General features: G+C 37.7%; 1 long non-coding RNA gene across 1 annotated transcript in view; it reads right to left on the bottom strand.

The window, feature by feature from the left end:
• Positions 1-606: 606 nt before the first annotated feature.
• Positions 607-17,010, bottom strand: part of LOC121140169 — a 50,854-nt gene continuing 34,450 nt past the window's right edge. Inside the window, exon 3 of the long non-coding RNA XR_005876974.1 lies at positions 607-858. This is a non-coding gene — a long non-coding RNA (uncharacterized LOC121140169). The remainder of the gene's footprint in view (positions 859-17,010) is intronic.

Consider the following 17,010-nt stretch of genomic DNA (forward strand, 5'->3'; position numbering starts at 1 on the left):
TACACAACCCATACACTTGATACATTTACTAAATTGATATATATTTTAAGTACAGCAGATATTTTGAATGTAAGGATTCTTAGAAGATCATTCATATTTCCAGAGTAGAGTAGTCCATAGAACCTTCTGTAGTAACAGAGATTATCCTGTGCACATGGTTCAATATGATAGCTACTAACCATATGTGGCTGTAAATTACTCAAAATAAGGCTCATTTAAGCAAATGAATTTTTGTTCTTTATGTGCTTTAAAAAGAACATTGCTACATAGCCCTGGCCATGAAACCAAGCAGATCTCAAAATTGTCATGATCTTCCTGCCTCTGCATCTCAAGTGTTGGGATGATAATCATTCACCAACATACTCAGCCAATGTCTCAGAGCATACTTTAACTAATTTATTTTAACTTAAGTAGTAATATGTGGTGATACATTGTTTATGGTCTAATAAAGTCACTGAAGATCAGAATGCAAAGCTAGTCATGTCACTAGAAGCTGGGCAGTGGTGGCACACACCTTAAATCCCAGGACTCAGGAGACAGAAGCAGATGAATTTCTGTGAGTTCAAGGCCACCCAGGGCTACATGAGAGTGAATCAGTCTAAAAGATAAACAGAGCTCACACCTTTAATCTCAGCACTAGAGAAGTATAAAAGATAGGAGCAGGGCATTCAGTAGTCAGTCTTTGGGCAATTAGTCACCAGCCGTGGTGAGGACAGGATCCCTTCCAACCTTGGTAGAGGTAAGAGTTCTCTGGTGGCTAGCTGCTTTGCTTCTCTGATGACTTATCAAGAAGTACTGGAGTTGATTCTATGGTTCAAACTTTACTTGTATCCACAGGCAATTACCAAGGCCATGCACCTAATGGATTTTAGCAGAGAGATACAAAAAGACATTTAGAAATAGATCAAATACTTTCATCCATGAAACACTGTAAATTCTATTCTAAACCAATCCTTTTGAAATAAAATAATATCTCTGAGTTCAAATAGGCTTTATCATAAAGGTATTACTACTAATAATAAAAAGAAGTTTTGAAATGACCTCCTGTAATAAGCACTATAAAGAAACAAAGTGAAACTATTGATGAGGGGAAAATGTATAGACTTCACTGAAAATAATGTTTCCCAAACAACTGAGTTCAAGGCTCAACAGGGAACTAATCAGGAATGACTACAGAGAGGCGACCTTTGCCATGACACTCAGAGGGTGGGAGCACTCTAGAAAGATGTCCTAGGTACAGAAAGATGGATATTTACTTTCATGCTGAAATCAGCCGTGTTGGTTTTTTTTTCTCAATCTAGTAAAACATGAAACATTAGAGAACCTGTGCTCTATCTAGGTACAGCAGAGACTGGACTAAGACATATCATTTCTCTGTGTGTCAATTTATTTACATATGAAAAGATACTTCTAAAGTCACTTTTCACACTTGTCTCCTTAGTCCTTTACACACAGATACTTAAGACAGTCTCCATAAACCAAACTGCCAAGAAAATATAAGAAAGTAACTAATTATACCAGACATGAGCCTAACTTTTCTGAGTTTGGATATAAATGCCGATTCCCATACACTCCGTCTAAAATGTGAAAAACTCTTGAAATGTGTTTTGAAGGCAAACCTTTATGTAGTGTGTAATGTCAAATGTATGTGTGTGTGGAGAAGACTCCTAAGGCCCTTATACATGTACTCACAGCACCACAGCAGACTTGTCCTCAAGTGGCTTTGCTTGGGAATAGAATAAACTATAAATAATTAGGGACAAAGTCAGCTTCCATGGACCTGATCCTTTGGCATTTCCAGGAAACTTAATGCTGTCTAAAATGAAGCCAAAAAATTTTGGCTAGACCCTACAGAGTAAAAAATAAAAAGTCATGCAAATCCCTACTGTCTCAAACCCCACAATGACAACAACTAGCAGTTGTTTTATAATTGGCAAGATTTTCAGCATAGTGTGTTGGAAAGGACCTTTTGTTTGTCAAGATCTTGGTCTCTTCATAAGTAATTGGGAATTCTGCCAGACAACAGACTATAGTCGTTATTGCTAGACTTCAGATAGAAATGTAAAGATATATTTATTCAATAGTCAGTACCAAATAGCAACTACTACACAGAAATGGACAGTGCAATTAAACTTTTCTTTTCACGCTATCAATGATAACTTGTGATCAACTAAAGCCAACTTAGCCCAAATAAAGAAAGTACATGACAATTTCCTTAAGAAATCTATAGCTCAAAGGGTTTTGCAAACAGGACAAGGAATACCACAAAATTAACACCATGCAACAGACCTAATGTAAGAGGTTTATTATGGGATTTGGGAGGAAGGGGTATGAAATGGGTGCCTCTGAGCCAGCATGGAGACAGTGACAGGCTAGACTGCGATTGAGGGCTTTATATTGTGTACAGAGCATGAGCTTAGGGAAAATTTGGTAATGGAAAAATGTCTTATTGGCTGATAGTGATGGTGGGTGTTGGCACTCAGTCATTGAAGGCAGGCAGGAACCTGGTTCCTACACAAAGTAGGTGAAGGACTTTTGATGATTCTCAGTATGACCAACAGTAGCAAATTTGAAAATGTCAATAAAACCCAAGAGAAAGAATCCAAATAATGAAAGGTATTTTTGTATTATCCAGGGCTATAGTCAATTTTTCAATAATTAATTATAACACATTATTATCATTTGCACTCTTCTCTTTTTTTCTTTTCTTCCATTTTTGTTTGTTAGGTTTTTGTTTGTTTGTTTTGTTTTTCCCAGAGTCTTACTCTATAACTCTGGTTGTCCTGGAGGCTGGCCTTGAACCATGTAGAGCAGGCTGGCCTTGAACTCAGAGATCTACCTTGCTTCTTGAGAGATTAAAGGTGAGTGCCACTATGCCTGGTTTATCATTCCCACTCTTGGTTCAACAGTTTGCTTCTGTCAAAACCAAAAGGTGACGAATGCTCTCTTCCCATGGTGTCCTTAACAACTAACAGCTTATCTCTAGCAAGATTTCCTACTGGTTCACAACTCTTTGTTGTGTTTCTTCCACACTTACATTGCCTATTGGTTTATATTACAAATTCCTCCAGACTCCATGACAGACTGTTGGAAAACATTGCTGGCTAGTCAGAGGTCTCAGCCTCCACATGCCCGGGCAGCTTATCTCAATAGCTCAGCAACATGGAGCTCCCTCCCTCAAGCAAAGCTTCCTGCTCTCTACCTGGCCTTATCTGGAGAATATCCCTGGACCTGGAGGACTGACCTCATCTCTAAAACCAGATGCCTGACTCATCCTTAGCTTGACCTTTGGCACAGATCCCTGCTGAGACATCTTGTGCTAGGACTGTGAGATAGGACCCTACTACCACAAACTAAGCTTTGTGATAGGAGCAAGTGACTTAATGCAAATTAGGGTTTGTCCCCAGGCTCCCCAATCCTATATATTTCTCAAAATCTGTCTCCCAGAGGGCTATCTCCTATAGCATGCCAAAGTTTTTTGTCACCCCATCTGCCTCTTTCCCCTCCCAGCCAGGTGGCCAACAGGGCCAGGGGGAAAGAGGATGCAACAACAGTCCATCTATCACACACAGGATGTAATACATCTCTGTCTTGTGAATTCAGTTCCCTACATAATTCTCATAGACTGCAAATAAGTTTTTTACCTTCATCTTAAATATGCAGACTATGGTCATAAATGGAGTTTCCAGATAGACCAGCAAGTACTTCAAGAGGCTGGTGACTGGAGCATTATATATAATTCATATGTTTAATAACGTCCCCTGACAAAAATCTCAAAATGAAGTCTTCATGATAATGAGGTATGTTTGATCCTAAGTTAAATGTAGATATTACTGTGGCTAATAGTTACTAAAGATACCAAGAATGCGCGTTTACCAATTTCAAAAATGGGAAATTACACACATACCAGAGACCAAAAATTATCTGCCAATAATAGAATATCTGATTTTCAAAACAAAACATAGTAACTGCACTCATAATCACTTTTTACTTACTGAAAGCATTTTTATCTCTAACATGATGGCAGATAACTTCAATATATACTGCACACTGCTGTATATCCTCTTAACTTAGTAAATCCCTGGTCTTTCCCCACAGTTCCTTTGTCTACTAAGTTGGGTTTATGAAAAAATCTAAGATATATATTAAATCTTTAAGAACTAGTAAATCACACCACAGAGAAAAATTTTAAAATAAGTAATTTTAATAAGTAGTTTAAGTCACAGGAAGAATTTGACCAAGATAACCCCAGTCTAATGTATAAAACCTGCATTATTTGTCTTTCTCATATACTTAACTCTACTTCTGCCCCATATGAAAAAGCTTCATAGTGTCAAGCAAATTAATCTTGAAAAGCTCAGCCATTGTTGTGATCCATTTATGCATGTGTATGTACTAGAAATCTTGTACCTGGGGAAAGAAAACTAATTTAGATTTGTGTTGAACCCCACGAGAGAATGAGATTGTGTGTATGTGTGTGTGTGTGTGTGTGGTGTGTGTGTATGTATGTGTGTGTGTGCAAGCATGTGCCTGCACATATGTGGTGTATGTGTGTACATTGGCAAAGCTATTTCAAAACTCATTTGCTCAACATTATAAAATACAATATAATATTTCACTTTATTGTGACTCTGTTAATTAAGCAAAGAATGACAGAAGCTCCCCACTGGAGGCTGCAACAACCTAAGGAAGGTTGAGTGAAAATATGTAGTGATGATTGATACCAGTGCTCACTGTTATGGCTTCTCATCCCATGAAACTTCTACTTGAAAATTTCATTCATAACAAATTCAAAGACTAATGCCATTTAAATTTATGAGTCCTCATGAGATTATTATAATTGCCAAAATACAATGAAAGCAGTTCACAAAAGAAGTGGATTAATTCTACACATGCATTTCAATGTGGGAGTCCTAAATAAATGGGAACAGAGAGACTTCAGTGTACATTAAAACAATGTCATTAAACATACTATGGTGTTAATGAATTTATTGTGCTAGTACTATTCAAATAATACACTAAGAATTCAAGGATGGTCTACCTTTAACAAAACTATCAGAATTTACATTAAAAGAAAAACTATAGGTTAATCACAAAATTAATATATTAAAATTCTACAGTCACAACTAGTTTTTTTTTAAGCAACCATGATTCAAATGCATAAGCTTCCTTGAGGTAACAAATAAAGTTAGTGAAAGCATATGTGTTATCTGTTTCATTGAATTTCAGGAAAAAATATCTGTAGCTTTCTACATATAAGATGTATGATTACTTAGTAATGATAAACTATTCTTGAATGGGTTTATGTACTTTTTTGGCTAACAGTTGGTATGTATATACTTAAACAGTTCCATATTCCCCCAAATGTTTACACCAAGCTGTGATACAATAAACCAAATTGAATGCTGAAATAAGAAATAAAAAGCATTATTGATTTAAATAAAAGATAATTAAATTCCTGGGAGTAAGTCATAATTTAAATGTATTTTTGACCAGACAGATGACCAAGAGACCAGGAGCCTGCAGAGAGAGCTGGGCCACTTCTTCCCACACTCAGAGCAGAGGTCAGAGGTGAGCACCAGGTCCCATCTTAGATCCGATTTCCTCCTGCTCGCCCTCTCTCGGATCCCCTGGCTTGGGGATGACAGCCAGGTCGACACCCACCCCACTCCCCAACAAGGACGACCAAGCGACCAGGAGCCTGCACAGAGAGCTGGTCCACTTCCACCCAAACCCAGGGCAGAGGGCAGAGGTGAGCACTCCCACCCTCTCTTGGATCCCCCAGCTTGGGGACTGCAGCCAGGTCGACTTCCCCACTCCCCCCGACGGATGGACTACCAAGTGACCTGGAGCCTGCAGAGAGAGCTGGTACACTTCTGCCCACTCTTGGAGTAGAGGACAGAGGTGAGCACCGGGTCCCCAACTTAGACCTGATTTCCTCCCAGTCGCTGTCTCTCAGATCCCCTGGCTTGGGGACTGCAGCCAGGTCGACACGCCCTCCCCTTCACCCCCCCACACACACAGAGGACCAAGCAACCAGGAGCCTGAGAGAGAGCTGGTCCACTTCTGCCCACACTCAGGGCAGAGGACAGAGAGCAGAGGCCATCGAGTATTGGATTTGCTCGCACCCACCGAAAGGGAACACTGGTCGCCTACACACCAGGAGAGGAAGAAACTCTACACCCACTGGAAGAAGTGATGGGGAAAAGGCAAGATAAGAGCACACTCAGCAACAGAAAAACAAATATGACACCACCAGAGTCTAGAGATTCTACAGCAGTAAGAACTGAACACCACAATGTGGATGAAGCAGAAGAAAATGACCTTATAAACACCTTCATGAAAATGATAGAGGTCCTCAAAGAGGATGTGAGAAAATCCCTTAAAGAAATGGAAGAAAAAAAACGAACCAAAAATTCCAACAAATGGAAGAAAGGGAGGAAAACACAAAGCAAAAATTACAAGAAACAATTCAAACAATGCACAGATTGAAAGCTGACACGGAGATAATGAAAACAACACAGTCTGAAGGAATGCTGGAAATCAAAAAGCTGGGGAAACGGACAGGTACTACAGATGCAAGCATAACCAACAGAATACAAAAGATGGAAGAGAGAATCTCAGGTGTTGAAGACACACTAGGAGAAATAGATTCATCAATCAAAGAAAATCTGAAGTCCAACAAATCCCTAACACAAAATATCCAGGAAATATGGAACACCATGAAAAGACCAAACCTAAGAATAATAGGTATAGAAGAAGGTGAAGAATCCCAACTGAAAGGGACAGAAAACATATTCAACAAAATCATAGAAGAAAACTTTCCCAACCTAAAGAAAGACATACCAATGAAGGTACAAGAAGCTTACAGAACTCCAAATAGAGTGGATCACAAAAAAAGTCCCCTCACCACATAATAATCAAGACCCCAAGCATACAAAATAAAGAAAGAATACTTAGAGCAGCTAAGGAAAAATGTCAAATAACATATAAAGGAAAACCTATTAGAATTACACCTGACTTCTCCATGTAAACTCTGAAAGCCAGAAAGTCCTGGATTGATATTCTATCAAAACTAAGAGACCACAGATGCCAGCCCAGACTACTATACCCAGCAAAGCTTTCAATCACTATAGATGGAGAAAACATGATATTCCATGACAAAACCAGATTTAAACAATACGTATCCACTATCCTAGCCCTACAGAAAGTTCTGGAAGGAAAACTCCAGTCCAAAGAAGTTAACTACAACCAGAATAACATAGGAAATAGATAATCCCACTTTCCCAATACCCAAAAGAGAATAGGGGTGGAAATCCACATATAATTCCACCAAGAACAACCATTCCAAAACAAATGAGAATGAGCAATCAAAAGTCATTAATATCCCTCAAAATTAATGGTCTTTATTCGCCCATAAAAAGGCATAGACTGCCAGAATGGATTTGAAGACAGAACCCATCCTTCTGTAGCGTACAAGAAACACACCTCAGCCTAAGACAGACATTACCCTAGAGTTAAGGGTTGGGAAACGATTTTCCAGTCAAATGGACCCAAGAAACAATCAGGGGTTGCAATCCTAATATCTAAAAAACTAGACTTTAAATGGAAATCAATCGAAAGAGATGAAGGAGGTCATTACATATTCATCACAGGAAAAAAACCACCAAGATGAAGTCTCGATTCTGAACATCTATGCCCCAAATACAAAGGTATCCACATTCGTAAAAGAAACATTGTTCAACTCAAACCACACATACAACCTCACACACGTATAGTGGGAGACTTCAACACCCCACTCTCACCACTAGACAGGATCACTAGACAGAAACTTAACAAAGAAACAAAGGAACTAATAGAGGCTATGATCCAATTGGGTTTGAAGAGATATCTATAGAACATTCCACCCAAACACAAAAGAATATACCTTCTTCTCAGCGCCACATGGGACCTTCTCTAAATTGACCACATATTTGGCAACATAGCAAACCTCAACAGGTACAAAATGTTGGAATAACTCCATGTATCTTATCAGACCATGATGCTTTAAAATTAGGATTCTACAACAACACAAACTGCAGGAACCCTACAAACTCATGGAAATTGAATAATGCACTATTACACCATGACTGGGTCAAAGAAGAAACACAAAAAGAAATTAAAGACTTCCTAGAATTCAGTGAGAATGAAGACACAACATATCCAAAATTATGGGACACTTCATAGCACTAAGTGCCCACATGAAGAAATTGGAGAATAGTTACACTAGAGCACTAACAGCACAACTGAAAGCTCTAGAACACAAAGAAGCAAACTCACCCAGATGGAGTAGATGCCAGGAAATAATCAAATTGAGGGCTGAAATCAATAAAGCAGAAACTAGGAAAACAATACAAAGAATCAATGTAACAAAGAGTTGGTTCTTTGAGAAAATCAACAACATCGACAAACTTTATACAATCTCACCAAACGGCAGAATGTGAACATGCAAATTAACAAAATCAGAGATGAAAAGTGAGACATAACAATGGACATTGAGGAAATCCAGAAAATCATCAGGTCATACTTTGAAAACCTGTACTCCACAAAATTAAAAAATTTAAAGGAAATGGACAACTTCCTGGATGGATATCATCTGCCAAAATTAAATGAAGAACAGATAAGCAATTTAAATAGACCTATAACACATAAGGAAATAGAAGCAGTCATTAAGAGTCTCCAAACCAAAAAAAAAGCCCAGGGCCAGATGGGTTCAGTGCAGAATTTTACCAGATTTTCAAAGAACAGCTTATACCAATTCTCCTCAAAGTATTCCATGCAATAGAAGCAGAAGGGTGTTTGCCAAACTCTTTTTACAAGGCTTCAATAACATTGATACCCAAGCCACACAAAGACACAACTAAGAAAGAGAACTTCAGACCAACTTCCCTCATGAACATTGATGCAAAAATACTCAATAAAATACTGGCAAATCTGATCCAAGAACACATCAGAAAACTCATCCACTATGATCAAGTAGGCTTTATTCCAGGGATGCAGGGATGGTTCAACATACGAAAATGTATCAATATAATCCACCAAATAAACAAACTGCAAAGGAAAAACCACATGATCATTTCACTAGATGCTGAAAAAAGCCTTTGAGAAATCCACACCCCTTCATGGTAAAGGTCTTGGAGAGATCTGGAATAATAGGAATATACGTAAACATGATAAAACCTATATGCAGCAAACCAACAGCCAACATCAAACTAAATGGACAGAAACTCAGGAACAAGACAAGGCTGTTCCCTCTCCCCATACCTCTTCGATATTGTACTCAAAGTTCTAGCTAGAGCAATAAGACAACAAAAGGAGATCAAGGGGATACAAATTGGAAAGGAAGAGGTAAAACTTTCACTATTTGCAGATGATATGATAGTTTACATAAGTGACCAAAGAAATTTACCAGGGAACTCTTACAGATGATTAACACCTTCAGCAAAGTGCCAGGATACAAGATCAACTCAAGAAAATCAGTAGCCGTACTATATACAGAAGATAGGAGGACTTAGACAGAAATCAGAGAAACATCACCCTTTACAGTTGCTACACACAAGATAAAATACCTTGGGGTAATGCTAACCAAACAAGTTGAGGACCTGTATTGCAAGAACTTTGAGTCTTTAAAGAAAGAAATTAAGAAGCCCTCAGAAAATGGAAAGATCTTCCATGCTCTTGGATAGGTAGGATCAATGTAGTAAAAATGGCAATCCTGCCAAAAGCAGTCTACAAACTCAATGCAATCCCCATCAAAATCCCAGCACAAATTCTTCACAGACCTTGAAACAACAATTCTCAAATTTATATGGCAAAACAAAAGACCCAGGATAGCCAAGATAACCTTGCTCAACAAAGTAACATCTGGAGGCATCACCATTCCTGACTTCAAGCTCAATTATAGAGCTGTAGTCCTGAAAACAGCTTGGTATTGGCACAAAAATAGACAGGTAGACCACTGGAATCTGAGATTAATCCACAACCTAGCTGATTTTCGACAAAGAAGCTAAAATTATACAATGGAAAAAAGATAGCATCTTCAACAAATGGTGCTGGCATAACTGGATATTCACATGTAGAAGACTGCAGATAGATCTATGTCTATCACCATGCACAAAACTGAAGTCCAAACGGATCAAAGACCTCAACATAAATCCAGCCATACTAAACATGTTAGAAGAGAAAGTAGAAGGTACCCTTGAACGAATTGGTACAAGAGACAGCTTCCTAAACATAACATCAGTAGCACAAACACTGAAATTGACAATTAATAAATGGGACCTCCTGAAACTGAGATGCTTCTGTAAGGCAAAGGACACAGTCAGCAAGACAGAAAGACAACACACAGAATGGGAAAAGATCTTCACCAACCTCACATCTGACAGAGGGCTGATTTCCAAAATTTACAAATAACCCAAAAAGCTAGCCACCAAAACACCTAATAATCAAATTTAAAAGTGGGGTACAAAACTAAATAGAGAATTCTCAATAGAAGACTCTAAAATGGCTGGTAGACACTTAAGAAAATGCTCAACATCCTTAGCCATCAGGGAAATACAAATCAAAACATCTCTGAGCTACCATCTTATTCCTGTCAGAATGGCTAAAATCAAAATCACAAAAGACAGTTTATACTGGAGAGGATGTGAAGAAAGGAGAACACTCCTGCACAGCTGGTAGGAGTGTAAACTCATACAGCCACTTTGGAAATCAGTATGGTGGTTCCTCAGGAAAATGGGAATCGGTCTACAAGACCCAGCAATTCCACTCTTAGGTATATACCCAAAATATGCACAGTCATACAACAAGGACATCTGTTCAACTATATTCACAGGAGTATTATTTGTAATAGCTAGAAACTGGAAGCAACCTAGATGCCCCTCAACTGAAGAATGAATAAAGAAAATATTGTATGGTACATTTATGCAATGGAGTACTACTCAGTGGAAAAAGCAATGGAATATTGAAATTCACAGGCAAATGGATGGAACTGGAAGAAACCATCCTGAGTGAGTTAACCCAGTCACAAAAAGGCAAACATGCTATGCAATCACTCCTATATGGATTTTAGACATAGAGAAATGGATTAGTAATCTACAATACACATCGCCAGAAAAGTTAGAGAGACATACATAGTACTCCCTCCCAACTCCTCCCTCCCTCTGCCCCCAGAAGGGGAAGGGAAGAGATCTCCTGAGCTAATTGGGAGCATGGTGGAGGGGAGAGGGAGTTAGGAGAAACATAAGGGGAGAAGAGGAGGGGAGAGGAGGAGCAGGAAGATTGAGTCAGGGGAAGAATAGAGGAGAGCAAGAAAAAAGATACCATAACAGCATAACAGAGGAAGCCATTATAGGCTTAACGAGAAATCTGGCACTAGGGAAATGTCCAGTGATCTACAAGGATTACCCCAACTAACTATCTAAGCAATAGTGGAGAAGCTACCTTAAATGCCCATCTCTGATAAAGAGATTGATAACTGTCTTATATGACATCCTAGAGCCTTCCTCCAGTAGTTCATAGAAGCAGAAGCAGATAGCCACAGCTAAACACTGAGCTGAACTTCTGGAATCCAGTTGCAGAGAGGGAGGAGTGATGACCAAAGGGCTCAAGACCAGGCTGAAGAAACCCACAGAAACAGCTGACATGTACAAAGGGGAGCTAATGGACACCAGACTGATAGCTGGGAAACCAGCATAGGTCTGATCCAGACCTCCTGAACATGGTTGTCTGTTTTGAGGTCTGGGAAATCTATGGTGCCTCTGGTAGTGGATCAGTATTTATCCCTACTACATGAATGGATTTTGGGAGCCCACTCCACATATAGTGATACTCTCTCAGCCTAGACACACAGGGGAGGGTCTAGGCCCTGCTCCAAGTTATATGACAGACTTTGAAGATTCCCCTCAGAAGGCTTTACCCTCCCTAGAGAGCAGAAAGGGGATGGGATAGGGAGTAGGTGGAGGACAGGGGAGGAGGGGACAGAGAAGGAACTGGGATTGACATGTAAAATAAGATTTGTGGGAACACCAGACCTTGAGCAAAGACCCACTTCCCCTTCTGCCTGGGAGTAGGCAGCTGTAAGACAATGTTTACTAAAAACATGTTTACTAAAAACAATACAATGCCTGGGGGCATTAAGTTCCTGGAAAAGGCCTGCCCACAGAAACCACCCTGACCTCGACCTTGTCCAAAGACTAACCGCCTCTTCTGCCACGCCCAGATCAGTTTCTGGGGTCAGAGCAGAACCAGCCAGGGGAGAGGAGAGAGCAGAAGCTTCTCTGGTGGGAGCTTTTCTCAGGAAGTTTTCTTGAACCTTTTTGGGGCCTGCTTAAAGTTTTCTTTACACCGTTGAACAAGTCTCTGTGTTGTCAATCCCCGACACCCTCCGCACGTGTTCTTGGACACAGGCCGCGCAGCAGATGCAACAAAGATTGTTTCTAATTTAAATTTTAAAAGAAGAAAGAAAAAATGCTGCTCCAGTCACCCAAGTCTAAATTAGCAGCCTGATCATATCACCTTATTTATTTACCTATTATTTTTATTAGTTTTGTGACATTGCAGAGGATTATCATTCAGTTGTATTTCTACGACTTTTCTTGTTAGCATGTTTCTTGGATGAATACACATCTATTTATTTGGAAATACTTGAAATCATTAAAATTGGTCAACAAAACTTTTTGAAAAATGAACATAATATAATGAAAATCTTGATTCGTGGCATGAAGGAAGAGATGAACATCAAGGTTATAATGTAGAGATGCAGTCATAAGAATTATATTTAATATGTCTATGGAATAGAACATAGTTGGGTCATGAAAGATGAGCCTGGAGACAAATGTCACACCATAAAGCCCTCTGTGAGGTGGGTTGTCTTTGCATTTTTTTTGTAAAATGCAGCACTGTTTTGATACTAATGTACATTGACTGAACACTGAAGAATGCTCAAAAATATTGTAGGAGAAGATTACCTGGAATAATTGATGTAAAAAATTTCATGAGATTATATTATGACTTACTCTACATTCATGGAATATTTTGCTATTAATAATAATTGAAATTGATTTAAATACTCTAATGATTATGGCAGTAACTCAGCTTATTTTTCAGATTCCAAAATATACGGACAGAGCATTTTCTTTAGAATTTTCCCAATTGCGTGAAGTCCTTTAATTGTTTAAATATAGAAAATAATGAGTAATATGAATAATGAAGAAAAAATAATTTCCGACTTGGAAAAAGAGCATCTATACATCACATGTTGCAATGTGACATTAACAGTAAAGAACAGTATACCTGTGCAAGGTTTTGATTATTATCCAGATAAAGTTTTCTGTATCTACAAGTTGTTCAATAAAGACTGTACCCTGAATATCACCAACATGGAAGACTAAGAGTGTTAGTGTCAAGTTTTGCTGAAAGTGTAGTCACTTGTTTTAAATCTCTACTTTCCAGAATCTCACACCTTTATACCAATGCTCATCTCACATTAACTAAACAGTTCAAGGGAAACAAGGGAGAAAGAAAGGAGTTATATTAAAGAGAGGGATTTGTAAAAATAATGTAAATGATGAATATCTCAGTTGCCCCTTTTTGGAATCTATACAAATTTCTGGTTTCCATCATTTATTATTCCTTAAGGAGTCAGAATGTCTTCAGAATGGAGTATGTCATGTTAAGTATTGGTAGGTAGGATGACAGGTAGGTAGATAGGTGGATAGATAGAAGATAGAAAATTAAATATATGATAATGATGGTGAAAGATAAATGTGTGATGGTTAGAAAGAAGACAGTTAAGCACACATACGGACAATAGATAGATAGATAGATAGATAGATAGATAGATAGATAGATAGATAGATAGATAGACAGATAGATAGATAGATGACAGATATAGATATATGACCCAACTACGTAATCCTTTTATTGGAGGATTTCTGCATGAATTAGCAGAAAACATGCTATTTTCTTCTTCCTGACAAACTAATGTTAGGTACCATCTAGCACAATCTCTTGTGAAAAAAAATAACTATATTTTAAATTTTCATTTATATTTTATGTGTATACTGTTTTGATTGCATACATGTCATACCTATTGCTCACAAATATCAGAAGAGGGATCATATCTCCCAGACTTGGAATTATAGATGGTTGTGAGGCATCATGTGGGCGTTGGCAATAGAAAACAAGTTCTCTGAAAGAACAAGTACTCTTAACTGCTGAACCATCTCTCCAGTCCCTGAGATGAACAGGATTTTGTTCACCACACACAAACTTCTGCTGCAAATATTTTCAGTGGTGGTGAGTTTAAAGTTCACCTCATCTGTTTTTTATAATTTGAATGCAAATCTATATTCTATAACCCAAGCTGTTATCCAAAATTTCACTGAATAAGTATAATCTCTAGTAATAGACAGAAAAACTTGAGTCATTCAAATGTTTGAAATAGTAGCCCTCCACCAGCAGTATTCTCTTCCTGATGAAATGACCCCTCTTCTCTCATATTACAGTGTCTCAATGCCTACTTCTGTATCACTCCCTAACTGATGGTTATTCTAGATACTGTCACATATATCTGATACTGAAGGAGACTAAGACCTTTACATGTTCTGGATACGTTAGGAGCTAAAGATTGTGTCAGATTTCTTATTAGCCTTTCGACATTATAAGCCCATATTTAAGTTTGGCATCAAATAAAGTCCCTAAGATTGCTTTCCACATGACTATCATTAATCTCAAACTCATATACTAGAGGATTTCAAATTTTAAAAGGCCAATTAATTATGAGGATTCTTTCCAACTTGCTAGAAACCTTCAAGTCTGTCTTTATTAGCCAAAATGTCATCTACAGAATATAATTCTGTGTGTATATTTCATAATCATTTACACATGAAAATTGATCCTTCTTTAACTTGTTTTGAGTCACTTTTGAGAAACCAACCAAGAACTCAGTCATGGGATTGACTTCTAATAAGGGAATTTCAAGGTAATATTGATTCACCAATTAACACACTGTAGATATAGCTGCCTAACAAAATACAAAATAACTTAATGGCAAGATTATTCAGTCCAGATATTTTCGTGTCTTCCATTAAGAAACAGCAGATGATTATAAGATGTTTTACTGAAATTTAGTTGTCATAAATTTCATACAGTCCACTGAAGCAATATTCCATGATCAGTAGGGTGGGTAATCAGGTTAATTTGTCAGAATTGATTTCAGCACAATATGGTTTATTTACTGTCTTTAATACTAGTCTGGATTCAAGTATTAAATAAGAACTCTCAGAGGTCTCTGAAGCCATAGCTATTCATAAAAATACTCATATTCCTTTACTCATTATTTTAACATGCTCATTAATTCTATAAGTCAATGTTACTGGGCTAAAAGTTGTCCAGATAGCTGGTAAAACCTTATCTTTGAAGGGGTTTCTGGGAAAGAATAATATTAAATCAGTAGGTTATATATTGAAAATCTCATTTAAATTCTCTGCCAACCTGTCAGGCTATGATCTCTCTCTATATGCTTCCAGAAACTTCTCCGTCATTTTCCATAACTCTACCTTTTAAAAATGGATTGTTCCACGATGTTCTAAACATAATACCACATTCTTTGAAGTTTTATATTTCTCATTGCAACGCTGCATCCCCACATGTCTGTTCATTAAATCTCAGTGATACAAGGTAGTTTATGCTTACTGCTAAAATTAAATCTTCAAGTTTATTTTGTTTGTCACTGGCCAACTGAGACCAGAATTTTCAGCCATGATTATCTCCCTTATTGGAACATCTTCCATCATTGTTCTTCTACCTACAGACATCTGTTGTATTCCATAATAGCTTGAACATACAGCTCCTAATTATTCTAGGAATTTATCCCGACTCCCTACTGGTTTCAGTTTAATTGAGTAGATCACTGCCTTTTCTGATAATCAGCCTTCTCGATTTTTATAGTATGCACTTTATCTTTCCTCAATTATGGTCCCCAGAAATTCATTCTTCAGGAAAGAAATGTTTGAGATAGAATAAAAATCAATCAAAGTCATAAAAATCATAATACAAACTGGCTGAAATGTTTAAAATAACACCCAAGATTTATGTGACTGCAGCCTCCTATTTGCAGACTTCAGGAACAGGATGTGGAAACAGCTTGTGTCTTTGGTTATGTAATTTGCCCCCACAGAACTTAGAAGTTATTAGCAATTAGTAGACTTTTCTATGCCAACTTTTACAATCATATCTTAGACACTTCCTTAGAAGTTGTCTACCAGCTAATTATTTAGAACTTCCTATCAGGAAAACTTCTCCAAAGAGTGTCAATCCCTCCTGGACTTTGGGACAGAACTCATATTTCTGCTGGTACCTGAGAACATTCCTCAATATTTCAGAGATATTCAAGTCCAATTCACTAAGTCCAATTTCATATTCAAAACAGTATAAATGATTTAGGATAAGAGGTTAGTATACTATTTTATTTCAAATACACCCCCTCTACACACACACACACACAAACACATTTATGGTGAATTTAAACCCCCGATATCAATTCTCTCTTTCTTCTTTACTCACCTCATTTATTTTATATAAAATTTCATATATCTTAATAAGTAACAGAAATGCATTCTCCAAATGCCCACCTTCACCTTTGAAATGCATACATATTTGAGTTCCTGTAATTAATTTATTTCAGGAAGAAAATTTTAAGCCATTTGTTCTTAGTGATTACTTTCTTTATCAGTCCCATCATAATCACATAAGTGCTCCAAAACTCTGTGGCATGTGGTAAACACAAATTATTTCTGGTGAATCTTTAAGCTGACTTCACTGTTCTTCTTGCTCCATGAATATCATTTCCAGAGTCACAGGCAATGTGACACCAAATGGCTACCAAAAGAAACATACCTGGGTGAAGTCAATAGGAATAAACTATCTGGGGTGTGGACTATTGAAGACATGAGCTATAGAACTGAAAAA

The sequence above is a fragment of the Mesocricetus auratus genome, unplaced genomic scaffold (assembly GCF_017639785.1).
Source record: "Mesocricetus auratus isolate SY011 unplaced genomic scaffold, BCM_Maur_2.0 Super-Scaffold_100004, whole genome shotgun sequence".
Classification (NCBI taxonomy): domain Eukaryota; kingdom Metazoa; phylum Chordata; class Mammalia; order Rodentia; family Cricetidae; genus Mesocricetus; species Mesocricetus auratus.